A 14,558-nucleotide genomic window follows, 5' to 3' on the forward strand; every position below is an offset into this window, starting at 1 on the left:
TGGAGACTCATACCATAAAATCTGAGATCCAGTTAAAACAATGAGTCAATGTTATACAGCAATTGACCACACAAATTATGTGGCAGGTGCAGACTTAGCCACTCGTATAGGATGACACCCAGAATAAATAGGTGGGTGTATTAGTTTCAGTAGAATTAAGAGGTAAGTAGTCCTCATTACTGGAAGATGAGATTAAGGAACGCAGTTCTTCTAATAAACTCTAGTGATTCCCTATTACCTTTACGATCAAATACACTCTCCATTGTTGGGTATTTAAAGCCTTTTACAATCTGACTCTAACCTACTCTCTGGTTTATTATATATTATTTCCCTTTACATACTCTGGGGTCAGCCAAACTAGTCTTCTTGTTCCTTATTCACAAATTCCATTTCTTGCCCTTGTTGACACAAGTCATCCTCCCCAATCCACCATATTGTGATTAAACTTCCTGTTGACCTTTGTCTCCTAGAATCCTGAGATTCCTTGAAAGCTCAGTTCAAAGATTACTTCCAATATGAGGCCTGAATTAATTTACATCTCCAAATACTCTCCCTTCTTTGAAATTATACTAAATTTGTAAATATTTATTTATACAGTCAGACCTAGGAGATACCATGAGTTCAGTTACAGACTGCCCCAATAAAATGAGTATTTCCATAAAAGAGAATCATCCAAATTTTTTGGCTTTCTAGTTCACATAAAAATTATGTTTACATCATACTATAGCCAATTAAGTGTACAAAAGTACTATGTCTTAAAAACATACATACTTCAATTAAAAATACTTTATTGCTAAAAAATGCTAACCATCATCTGAACCTTTAGTGAACTGTAATCTTTTTGCTGGAAGAGGGTCTTGTCTCAGTGCTGCTGGCTGCTGCTGACTGCTCAGGGGAGTGGTTACTCAAGATTAGGGCTGCTACAGCAATTTCTTAAAATAAGACAACAGTGAAGTTTGCCACATTAATTCACTATTTATTTCACTTGAACACCCAAAGACCTTTGTAGGGTTATTAATTGGCTTAATTTCAATATTATTGGATCTCAGAGAATATGGAAGCCAGAGAAAAGGGAGAGAGAAGGAGCAGTCAGAACTCACTCAACATTTATTAAGTTTACTGTCTTATATGGATGACGTTTGTAGTTCCCTAAAATGACCACAATAGTAAAATCAAAGATCACTGATTACAGATCACCCAAATACATATAATAATGATGAACAAGATGGAAATCCCGGGAGAATTACCAAAATGAGACATGATGTGAATAGATGCTATTGGGAAAATGGCACCAACAGACTTGCTTGTTACAGAGTTGCCACAAACCTTTGGTTTATCAAAACCACACTATTCACAAAGCTCAATAAAACAAAACACAATAAAGTGAGATATGCCAGTATATCTACACACCTTATCTCCCCCAAAATAAACTATTTCATTTTGCTTTTATATCCCTATTGCTTAATATAATATATATTCTGTATTAAGATTGATTAAGAATTACTATTAATTACTTATTATTATTAATATTACTATGGGGTCAGTTCTAGAATAAGAGGCACAACTTAGCTTCTGAATAACCATAGGCTCATCCAGAGAATCCCAAGGGAATGCTCTTTGGTCAAAAGTTACTCCTTACTTGTACAAAAATATTCATAGCTGCGCTCTTTGTGGTGGCCCAAAACTGGAAAACGAGGGGATGCCCATCAATTGGGGAATGGCTGAACAAACTGTGGTATATGTTGGTGATGGAATACTATTGTGCTAAAAGGAATAGTAAAGTGGAGAAGTTCCATGGAGACTGGAACAACCTCCAGGAAGTGATGCAGAGCGAGAGGAGCAGAACCAGGAGAACATTGTACACAGAGACTAATACACTGTGGTATAATCGAACGTAATGGACTTCTCCATTAGTGGCGGTGTAATGTCCCTGAACAACTTGCAGGGATCCAGGAGAAAAAAACACCATTCATAAGCAAAGGATAAACTATGGGAGTGGAAACACCGAGGAAAAGCAACTGCCTGAATACAGAGGTTGAGGGGACATGACAGAGGATAGACTCTAAATGAACACTCTAATGCAAATACTATCAACAAAGCAATGGGTTCAAATCAAGAAAACATCTAATGCCCAGTGGACTTACGCGTCGGCTATGGGGGGTGGGGGGGGGAGGAAAAGAAAATGATCTATGTCTTTAACGAATAATGCTTGGAAATGATCAAATAAAATATATTTAAAAAAAAAAGTTACTCCTTATAGAAGTACTTTGAATAGGATGCAGCCATTAACACATTTATGACAGTGGGAAAAGTGTATTTAGATTGGGCTAATGCCTCCCTCATTACATTTAAACACCATCCCTTTCACCACTCCATTTTGGATGCCAGAGAAAAAGCATTTGAAGAGAGTAAGATGTAAAGAAATGTTTTAATCATTCATGGTCTTTTTAGTGAAAGCATTTGACAAGTTGCCTCTTAGGAAGAGAGATAGGTCAAAGAATTTAACCACAATATTTATATGGAATAGTCTAAGATAAGCAAACTGATCACTTTTCCATGAGGACAAGGATGGGAGGAGGAGGAGGATGTCCTTTCTGCTGACATTTTCAAATGATGTTATTAGAAAATACCAGCAGCAAAGAATGTTCTGAATAATATTTTTGAAAAGAATAAACTCCCTAATGCATTCCAGGAAGTTGATATTATGTCACAAATTAATGGGGAAATTAAATGAATAGAATTCTACTTTCAGGCTAGAGATTATTTCCTGTGACTTTGGATAAGTGCTTATCTGCAAAATTCTGTCTTCCAGTTCTGTGTCTTTTCCCAAGTAGTCTTCAGTATCCGGAAACACTGTCTCTGTCTCTGCCTTGTAGTAGTCCTAGCTTACTTCAGGGCCCTGCTCAGGTATGGTTTTCCATATGTGACCTATCCTGATCCCCTCAGTCTATTTCTGTGTCTCTATCTCTTTCCCTCTCTTTCTCTGTCTCTGTCTGTCTCTCCCTCCTCTCCATCTCTCTTGGATATTGCTCTTCTTCTTCTTTGTCTTTTTTCTTCATCTTTCTTCTTCTTCTTCTTCTTCTTCTTCTTCTTCTTCTTCTTCTTCTTCTTCTTCTTCTTCTTCTTCTTCTTCTTCTTCTTCTTCTTCTTCTTCTTCTTCTTCTTCTTCTTCTTCTTCTTCTTCTTCTTCTCTCTCCCTCTCCATTCTCTGTCTCTTTGTCTTTGCCTTTCTGGCTCTTCCTTTCTCTCTATCTCTCTCTGACACTGCTCTCTCTGACACAGAGGCTTCTTTGCCTCTCTTTCAATTTCTGACTCTTTCTCTCTTTTTCTTTTTCTTCCCCATTCTATTTCTCTCTTCATCCCCCTCTTTTTATCTCCCCAGATGTCTTTCCTCTTGTCTCTGTATCCCTCCCTCACCCTTGTCTCTTGCTTACTCCATCTTTTTTACTTTGTATGACTCCTCAAATTAGAACCCAGCCCAGGCCCTGCAGACTCAGAGCTTCATAAATGTTTGTTAAACTGAAATGACCTCGGATGTTTGTGTAGCACTTTATAGCTTTTGAAGCATGTTTTCCTAAAATTTTTTGATGCTCAATTCATCCTTGTGAGGTACGTGGGACAAATATTTTCTATTTTGTAGATGAGATAATATGCTCAGAGAAATTAAGTAATGCACCCAAGGTCACAAGGCAAATAAGTGGGATAACTCAGGTCTTTTCTACTAAAATATTCTTTTTTTTAACTATCATATTCTGCCTCTATGAAAATGTAGTTATTTACTCTGGGCCTCCATTTCTTAATTTGCAAAATAAAGGGTATGAATGACATAATGGTGAAGGTCCTTTTGAGCTCTAAGTTCTCATGTTCCATTTCCTTCATTATTTCCCAATTATTGGGTAAACCAATCCAGGCAGATCTCAGTAGAAATTCAGTTTAAACCAACATTCATTAAGTTCCGTAGCAGTTTAGGGAATAAAGAGCTGCCCTTGGAGGCAGGAAAGTCTGGATTCAGATCTTGCCTCCAACATGTCCAGGTTGTGTTGCTCTGGACAAGTCACTTGACTTCTTAGTGCCTGGGCAACTCTCTGAAGCTCCTAAGTCATAGAGAAGGAGCTTCCTCATCCTCAGTCTGGAATTGCCTACATCACTGAAATCAGATCTTTTTTCTGTCTCAATCCTTGCCTTCAGAGTACTATGTTAGCTGTTGAATGAGATACAAAGACCTAATATGACAGTGTCCCTAGCCTCTTGGAATTTATTGGAATATCTATATTCAAAGCAGCTCTAATAGACCAGAAGACAAGATTAATGCATAGATAAGCAGGATAGTGTCATGAGAAAAACATTATACTTTGAGACAGGATCTGAGTATGAAATGAAATTCTATCCTAACAGACTGTGAGACTTTGGAAAAATAATTTTCCAAACCCAACTTTCCTCATTTAAAAGAAATATGCAAGTTTTAAAATACCAAAAAAAAAACCCTATTCTTTAAACTGTGCCTTATTGAGGTCCCAAAATGAGGTGCAGCTGGGCAGAAAGGTCAGGGAAACACTAGTTTTGAGTATCTTTGTATATGAACATGAGGCTAAGATTTTTTCATTAAAATATATTGTTGTTGTTTCTTTAAGAGTTGTGTGAGCTACCACATGTGGTTGTGGGGAGGATCAAATGAGATAATTTATGTAAAGTTCTTTCTGAAAAACACCATGATAAAAAGTCAGCATTTAATGGACCAACATCTATTTAATCAATCATTCATCAAACCTTTATAAAGCTTTTATTTGGCAACTGTGCTAAGGTCTACAGGCTTCAAAGAAAAACAAAAATATTTTTAAAAGTTTCCTCGCATTCTACTAAGAAAGGAAACATGTAAATTAATCGGTACATACAAGATACATACAGAATAGATGGAAGATAACTTTGCAGTTGAAAACTCCAGCAACTGAGGATCTTGGGAAGGACCTCCTGCACAAAGAAGATGGAATTTCATCTGAGTCTTGAAGGAAGCAAGCATGGGAAAGGTGAGGATGTAGATAGAACATTCCATACATGGTGGGACAGGAAAGGTCACATCAATAAGGAAGAAAAGCTTTGAACCCAGATGATTTCACAAATTATAAGAGCAATCAAGTAACAAGCCCAATTATACATTTATTGGCTTAGATTTATAATTAAATTAGACTTAAGACCAAATTAGTTGAGTACATATTTAATGATATGTAAGAGCTATTTGTTGTGAGTCAGGTGTTCAATAAAGCCCAAGAACAATTTTTACAGCTTTGTCTGGGGCCTCATCTTATATCAAGGGTTTGGGGTGACTTGGGCAATGATAAGATGGTACAACTATTCTGATGGCACCACGTTTCCCAAGGAATGGACTCCTTGGTCTTGAGGTACCTACTCCACAAGAGTTAAGGCTGTAGTCAGACCTTATTTCTGAATAACCTTCATCTTGGGCAGTAGCTTGGGAAAGCCAATACCTGGGGCCAAGGTCAGCCTGTGTATGGAAGTGCCTGTTATCTAAGGTACCAGTAATGCTTTGTGCTAACAGTACAGGCAATACCCTATTTTTGTTTTAAATCTTTACCTTCCACTGTAGAATCAATATTGTGTACTGGCTCCAAGGCAGAAGAGCAGTAAGGACCAGGTAATGGAGAATCAGTGACTTGCCTAGGGTCACACAGCTGGAAGTATTTGAGTATATATTTGAATGCAGAACTTCTTGTCTTTAGGTCACTAAGCCACCTTGACTTGACTTCTTAGTGCCTGGGCAACTCTCTGAAGCTCCTAAGTCATAGAGAAGGAGCTTCCTCATCCTCAGTCTGGAATTGCCTACATCACTGAAATCAGGGTTGGCAGGATTTAGAGGTCTGGGCTGTGCTTTGGAGTCACAACCAGGAGTCCCTGGGAGATGAGTAATTTTGGTCAGTCATGGGAGGGAGAAGTCTGTCCTTTGCACATTTATACACTTGATGAATCATTCATTCTTCTTGTTACTCTTCTTCCTCATCTGTGAAATGAAGGGGTGGGCTTAATAGCCTTTAAAATCCCTTCTAGAATTCTAAATCTGTGATCTGGTGATGAAAGCATTTTTTCTTCCCAACAGCCCTGGGGTATTTAGTGAAAATATTACCCCATGTGTCAGACGAGGAAAAAGCCAAGACTTAGAGAGATTAAATGACTTTTCCAGGGTCTCCTTGTATTGGAACCAAGTCCAAAATAAGACTCTTCAACTTTATCAGAAAACAAAAAGATCAGAAAACATTTTTTAGGATTAGCAGGGGAAAGGAATAATTGCTTGGAGCATGAATGGGTGAATAAAAAAGCATTCATTAAGGATTTGCTATGTGCCAGGGACTTACATCTTAAGTGCTGGGACAAACTCATTAAACTATCTCAATTGAATTTGCTATTTAAATTCATTAAACCCTTAAAATTGTCTCATTAAAAAAAGAGCCAGTTCCTACCTTTAAGGAACAAACATTCTTGTATGGGAAGACAACACATATGTGGGAGTAGGGAGCAGGGAAGGAAGTTTTATTCCGGTGAGATGGAAGGGGGAGAAGGTAAACTGCACACATGTGTAGTTTATATCTGAATAAGTTGTGATATGGCAGCATGGGGTGGTGTCTAGGGCTAGCAGTAGATATAATGGGTTTTGTTGTACAGTTGTATTTAGTTGTGTCCAACATTTTATGACCCCATTTTGGACTTTCTCATCAAAGACACTGGAATGGTCTGCCATTTCCTTCTCTAGCTCATTTTAGAGATGAGGAAACTGAGGCTAACAGGGTTAAATGACTTGCCCAGGATCACACATGCTGAGATTTGAACTCATGAAGATGAGTTTTCCTGACTCCAGGACTGGCCCTTTATCTACTGTGCCACCTAATTGGCCCATCTTTTGAGTCATTATTTAGCTGTTTTGGTCTTGAAGGTGGAAGCTCCAAAGGTGAGTGAGGGCATGGATTCCTGAAGAACCTGTTCAAGTTTCAGGTCTGCTATGGAGGAAGCCAGGCTAGGGAAAGGATAAGGCCACTGTGGGCAAGCAGATGGGGAGATGACTTAGATGAATGGGATATCAAGAAGAAACATGTTCAAGAAATTTCTTTGAGGGCCCTCTGAAGATTCTAGGGTCCAAGGTAAGTATTCCCAGGTGGCTAGGTCTCCCATTTCTTAGGGACTGTGTATGTGAACAGGGTATTGGGTACTAGCCTTTAGCCAGAACCAAGGACAGAGAAGACATTGAGCTTCTAGGGTTAGGGTAGGACAACACTGTTACTATAGAGGGAGTTAACCTACCCCAGTGATAGCAAAAAAAACCAAACCCAACAAAACACACACACACACACACACACACACACACACACACACACACACACACAAACAGGTGTAAGAGCAACAAACTTAGCCCGAGTCCTAGATTTGAATTTTTCGTGTTGTTTAACATTCTACAAAATTATTATCCATCATCACCATTATTGATTATCAGAGGAATATAGGAGCCTAGTCCTTAGGGTTAAGAAGATGAGGAGAGGAGAGAGAGGAGTGAATCAGGAATTAGATCCTACCTCTAACATATGAGGGGAATTGGAGCTAGGGGGTTAGAGTGGGAAGGGAAAATAAAGTTTGTTGCTCCCCAGATCCCATTTTTGGATGGAATCTTGCCCAGAGTGGATAGAAGCTGACTACTAATGATTTAAGGAAAGGCCCTTATGTTTCATCAGTCTTACAGGGGACATCTAGGTGGCACAGTGGATAAAGTGCCTAACTCAGAGTCAAAAAGACCCAAATTAAATCCATCCTCACATACTTATTAGCTATATGACCCTGGGCAAGTCATTTAACCTCTTTCTGTCTATGTTTCTTCACCTGCAAAATAATATCACCTACCTCACAGAGTTGTTGGGAGACAAAATATATATGTTGTTGTTCAGTCATTTTTTCAGTTGTATCTACCTCTTTGTGACCCAATTTGTTTTTTTTTTCCAAAGACACATTTCCTTCTCCAGTTCATTTTACAGAGGAGGAAACCGGGGCCAACAGGGTTAAGTGATTTATCCAGGGTCACACAGCTTAGTAATTATATCTGAAACCAGATTTGAATTTAGGAAGATGAGTCTACTGTGCCATCTACATGTCCATGATATGTATAATACTTTGAAAACATAAAGTTGAAATATAAATACTATTATAAATACTATTATATACAGATACATATATATGCATATGTATAGATATTTACACATATATAGATATATACCTCTCTTAACTCTGATCTGTCTGTTATATAATGTATACTACTATTAATATATTAACCAATATATTAATACTTAACTATATTTATTATATCACATATAATTAATAAAATAATAATTAACTAATAAAACAATTAATATATTAATAATATAATATGATATTCTATTCTATTACAGACAAACCAGAGTTAAGAGTTGTAGTAAGAGAATAATATGAAGGTCCTAGGCTATCTGGGGCAGGGGAAGAATAAAGATGTTGGAGAGAGGGCCACAGAATGGGAACTGAGAGAAGATTCAAGAAAGAATTCTGCTACTTGGAAATTTTGCTTTGGCCTGGTCCTTTTCTTTTCTTGAGAAATTTAAAAATTCCACAAGTATTCTTAACTTTTTCTGTGTCATGGACTGACATCCTTTGGCAGTTTAGGAATGGATGCCTCTAGACCTCCTTCTCAGAACAGCATTTTTAAATGAATAAAATAAAGTGCATAGGTTTCCACAAGAAATTAATTACATTGAAACATCATCATCAAAATATTTTAAAACGAATTTACATATTAACAGATTAAGAACTCCAGCTCAAAAGCCTCCATACCCTAGACAAAGTACAACATCACTGAATTCCTCTGAGGTCCACTTGCTTATCTCTTATTCCTCCTCCTTCCCATTTTCTCATTCTCCCATTCTATTTTATGGGGATGATAAAATGAAAAAGGGGTGGGCTGAGCTTATTTTTACAGCACCAGGTCCTGGGCTTCCCTACCTAGGATAGCACAGCTCCCTTCTCCCCTCTACACATTCCCTGGCCAACCCCAGCTCAAGAGAGACCAAATGAGATAATTTGGGTAAAGTGCCTTGTTAACCTTGAAAACATAGAAATATCCGCTATTATTCCTATTAAAAATGATGGCTATGGTCTGTGAAAAGAGATTGTTTTATTACCTCTTTGCCAATCCTGATTCCTTCAATTTCTTTTTCTTCTCTTATTGCTTTTATTAATTTCTAATACATTTGAGAAATACCACTAGAATCCTCGAGAATTTTAAGAGCTGGACAGGACCTTAGCCATTATCTAGCTGAAGCCCTACTCAAGGAGGAATTCAGTCTGTAGCTTCCCAGACATGCAGTTATCCAATATCTGCTGGAATGCAGCCACCTTGCTTTGAGAAATGTTAAGACTTCATGTGGTTATCTCTTTTCACTACACAGAAAATGATGTGTTATTATTCAGATGTCTTTCTAGACTAGATAATTAAGCAGGTGCAAAGGAATGAAAAATTCTTCCCTTTTGAGCTGGTTTTAATGTATTTCAAGCAATGGGGCAGGTCTGAATGTGTGGAGCAAATTCATCAAGACTCAGTAGATTAAAACAGGAAACCTTAAAGCAACAAGAACATTTTACGGTATGACTGGAAAGTAGGATAATCAGAGGTTAATAATTACAAAGTACCACTATCCTAAGGATAATCTCGGATTACAATTAGAGTCACAGCTTCCTTCCCTCCTCCTGGATGCTACTCCAAAATGATTTACCAGAAATACCTAATATTCTTTCTCTTTGACAAAACACTGCTTCCTCAGGGTCAAAGCAGACCAAGCATGTCCCTGACACATTCTGGCTGTGTTTTTCTTGGCACTGTCTTGGCTAAATTTCAGCATGTTAAGGCTAGCACATAATTCATAATAGATGAGGGTGCCTATAAGTCTTTTCATGATGCCAAAAAGGCTTGAATGAGTCCATCCCCAGAGCTATGTTTGTAGGTCTTGAATTCTATGTAACCAAAGTCTATTTGTGTTCAATGCACCTGCAGGATCATTAAACAAAGTCAAATCAACCAACATTTAAGTACCTCCTAAATACAGGACAATAGCAGGATCCCAACCACTTTGGATTGTTAGTTCATAAACAAAGTTCTGAATAAGTTGCATTAACAGTTATGGTGTCTATTACTTTCAAATGGTTGCAAACAACTTTTCAATGTAATTTGTGATAACTCTGCTCAATTTCAGAGTCCTAAACTCAATGAATTCCATTTATAATTTCCAAATTCATCATAAAACTTATTTCTTTTAGGTGCTTTTAACTTTTCACTGATATTATTAAATTCTCACAGCAACTGTGAGAGGTAGTTAGGGAAAATATTGGCCTCTGCCTTTGACAAATAAAGCAACTGAGTCTTGAAGAATTTTGTTGACTTTCTATCATTATGGCTTGCTAATTATTCAACCCCATCCTCTCTCTTGAGCTTCAGGCTGACTTTGTCCAACTGTTTGCTTGGAGTTTCCACCTGGATATCTCACATTCAACATTTTCACACTATACTTGTCATTTTCCCCACCACACCTGTTCCTACTTCCATATTTTTATTGAAGACACCACCATCCATTATTCCAGTCACCTAAACTTTCATAAGAAACTTAGATTCTTCCTTCTCCTTTACCTTCCCATTCTCTTGGATTCCATTTTCAATTCTACCTCTATGCTAGCTATTATACAAAGGTGAAAGTTTCAGAAAAACCTGGGAAGACTTATATGAGCTGATGCAAAGTAAAGGGAGCAGAATCACACCATTGTGCATAGTAGCAGCAAAACTGTAATGATAATCAGCTGAGACAGACAGCTATTCTGATCAATAAAGTGATTCATGGCAAATCTAAAGGAATCATGATGATAAGTGGTATCCCCTTTCATAGAAAGAACTGATGACTTTGAGTGTAAATCAAAGTCGTCCCCCCCATTTTCTTGATTTTTTTTTGGTAATGTGGCTAATGTGGGGATATGTTTTGCATAACTTCAAATGTATAATAAGTATATTTCCTTCCTTCTTAATGGATGGGAGAGGAGCTAGTGGGAAGGAAAAAAACTTAGAAATGAGAATAATTTTTTTTCAAAAATATGCATGATAGTTATTATATCCATATACATGACCACCTCTCAACTTACACCGGTACTGCCCAAGTTCAGATGGTCATAGACAGATAGACAAAAGAAGCCAATATTATTAAGTGCTTATTATATGCCAGACATTGAGGCTTTCTATAAGCTGCTTCTAACCACTTCTTTAGTAGTATTTTAAACTTCTTTCCTTCACAGACAGTGTTCTAACCATCCTAGACTGCAACCTGATCTGATCTTATCCTGAATTCTCCCATCAATGCATTCATGCAGGCTGTTTGTCTGGCCTGGAAGATATTGTCTGCTCCACTCATTTTTAATTACTGAAATTCTTTTTTTCTCTCTTTGAAATGACTTCAAAAAGGATTTTCTATGAAGACTTTCCTCCTCTCTCAGCTGGAAACATTCTCTCCCTTCTCAGATTTTCCTCTCGTTTTATGAATGTGATATAATGGATAGATTTGTGATTGTTGCATTCATCAGAATTGGGTTTTTATTAAGACCTTCACGATGACTAACTGGGACATGGACAAGAAGCTTCACCATGTCTATAGACCTCAGGTTTCTTCATCTGTAAAAGGGAGCTAATATTTCTATCATACTACTCAAAGGGTTATAGTGAGAAAAGCCTTTTGTAAACATTAAAGTGCTTTCTAAAGGGCAATTCCTCACAATAAAAAACAATATTTTTAAAAACCATCAGCAAATATCATCTGCAATGGAGACAAGTTAGAAACCTACCCCAAAAGATCAGGAGTGAAGCAAGGATGTCCATTATCACTTCCTTTATTCAATATTGTACTAGAAATGCTAGCAGTAGCAATTAGAGAAGAAAAAGAAATTGAAGGGATTAAAGTAGGCAGACTTTACTATCTATTTATTTACTATGAGACTAAACTATCACTCTTTGCAGATGATATAATGGTATATTTAAAGAACCCCATAATATCAATTAAAAAGGCTAGTGGGAATGATTAACAACTTTAGTAAACTTTCAGGGTACAAAATAAACCCATATAAATCATCAGCATTTCTATTGATTTCCAACAAAACTCAGCAGCAAGAGTTAGAAAGAGAAACTCCATTTAAAATCACCATAGACAATAAAAAATGTTTAGGAATCTATCTGCTAAGACAAACACAGGAATTATATGAACACAACTACAAAACACTCTTCACACAATTAAAACTATATCTAAAGAATTGGAAAAAACATTAACTGCTCCTGGGTGGGGCGAGCTAATATAATAACAATGATAATCCCACCCAAATTAAATCTATTTATTCAGTGCCATACCTATGAAACCACCAAGAAACTTTTTTATAGAATTAGAAAAAATGATAACAAAGTTCATCTGGAAGAACAAAAGATCAAGAATACCAAGGGAAATAATGAAAAAAATGTGAAGAATGGGGGCCTAGCAGTACCAGTTCTTAAACTATACTATGAAGCAGTGGTCATCAAAACAATATGGTACTGACTAAGAGACAGAAGGGTGGATCAATGGAATAGACTAGGGGTAAATGACCTCAGCAAGTTATTGTTCCATAAACCGAAAGACACCAGCATTGGGGACAAGAACACACTATTTGAAAAAAACTGCTGGGAAAATTGGAAAACAGTATGGGGAAAGTTAGGTTTAGATTAACATCTTACACCCTATACCAAGATAAATTCAAAAAGGGTAAATGACTTAAATATAAAGAGTGAAATCATAAATAAATTAGGTGAACATAGATTAGTATACCTATTAGATCTGTGGGAAAGGAAGGAATTTAAGACCAAGCAAGGGATAAAGAACAGTGCAAAATATAAAATGAATGACTTTAATTATTTCAAATTAAAAAGTTTTTATACAAATAAAACCAGTGCAACAAAATTAGAAGGAAAATAACAAACTGGGAGAACATTTTTATAACAAAGTTCTCTGACAGATGTTTAATTTCCCAAATATATAAGGAACTAAGTCAAATATACAAAAAATTCAAGCCATTCCCCAATCCACAAATGGTCAAGGACCATGGACAGGCAGTTTTCACAGAATGAAATCAAAACTATCAATAAGCACATAAAAAACTGTTCTAAATCCCTCCTGATTAGAGAAATACAAATGAAAACAACTCCGAGGTATCACCTCACACCTAACACATTGGCCAATATGATGGCAAAGGAAAGTGATAAATGTTGGTGGCAAAATTGCCACACAAATACACTGTAGGTGGTGTTGTGAATTGGACCAACCATCCTAGAGGGCAATTTGGAACTATGCAGGAAAGGTTTTAAATGAATTTCTGCCCTTTGATCCAGCCATACAACTGCTAGGTTTGTTCTCCAAAGAAATAATAAGGAAAAAGATTTGTACAAAAATATTCATAGCTGCTCTCTTTGTTGTGGCAAAAAATTGGAAACCGAGGGGATGCCCTTCAATTGGGGAATGACTGAATAAATTGTGATATATGTTGGTGATGGAATACTATTGTGTTGAAAGGAATAAATAAATGGAGGAACTCCATGTGCACTGGAATGACCTCCAGGAATTGATGCAGAGAGAAAGGAGCAGAACCAGGAGAACATTGTATACAGAGATGGATACATCATGGCCCAATAAAATGTAATGGACTTTTCTACTAGCAATGCAATGCAATGACCCAGGACAATTCAGAACTGAGGAGAAAGAACATTATCCACACCCAGAGAAAGAACTGTGGAACCAGAAATGCATTAGAAAAATATATGATTGACCACATAGTGCAATAGGGATGTGATTAGGGTTTTGATGTTAAAGAATTGTGCTGCTGCAAATATGAATAACATGGAAATAGGTTTTGAACAATGATACATGTATAACCCAGTGGAACTGCTTGTTGGCTTGGGGGGGGGGGAGGGAGGATCATGAATCATGTAACCATGGAAAAAATTCTAAATAAAAATTAAAAAAAATTTTAAAGAGCATTCTAAATATGAAAATATCCTTATTCTTCCCGTTGCCCCTCTCACATTTTAATCCTCCCCCTTTTATAGTTAAGTATGTATTATGCCCAAATAATTGGTCTGTAAACTTCCTGAGGGTAAGAGCTGTCATTTTTCATCTCCATTAAGTGTTGCCCAAGTGTGTGGAAATGCATTTCTTGCAGAGCCAGGACCCCAAATCAGCTTGTCTGATTTCCAGTCTTGAGCCCACCACCAGAGCAACGCTACTTGCTTTAAACTCAACCCAGTGATGTAGAGCCTTTCAAAAACAATTCTATTTGTCATTCACATATTCACTTTCACTTGACAAATTAAAATCATCCGCCTCCCTTTTCCGTATACCTTCTGCTTAGGGGAGAGGAGTTTCCTCACCAGATTTAAAACCACGAGGGACTATCAACTCTTCATCAATGAACAGGGAATAGAGAAAGTT

The 14,558-nt window shown here is 37.1% G+C and overlaps 1 protein-coding gene across 1 annotated transcript in view; it reads right to left on the bottom strand.

Moving 5' to 3' along the window:
- The window catches only part of COL4A3 (collagen type IV alpha 3 chain), a 174,583-nt gene that overhangs the window by 159,470 nt on the left and 555 nt on the right, over positions 1-14,558 (bottom strand).

This window comes from Monodelphis domestica, chromosome 8 (assembly GCF_027887165.1).
Source record: "Monodelphis domestica isolate mMonDom1 chromosome 8, mMonDom1.pri, whole genome shotgun sequence".
NCBI classification, from domain to species: domain Eukaryota; kingdom Metazoa; phylum Chordata; class Mammalia; order Didelphimorphia; family Didelphidae; genus Monodelphis; species Monodelphis domestica.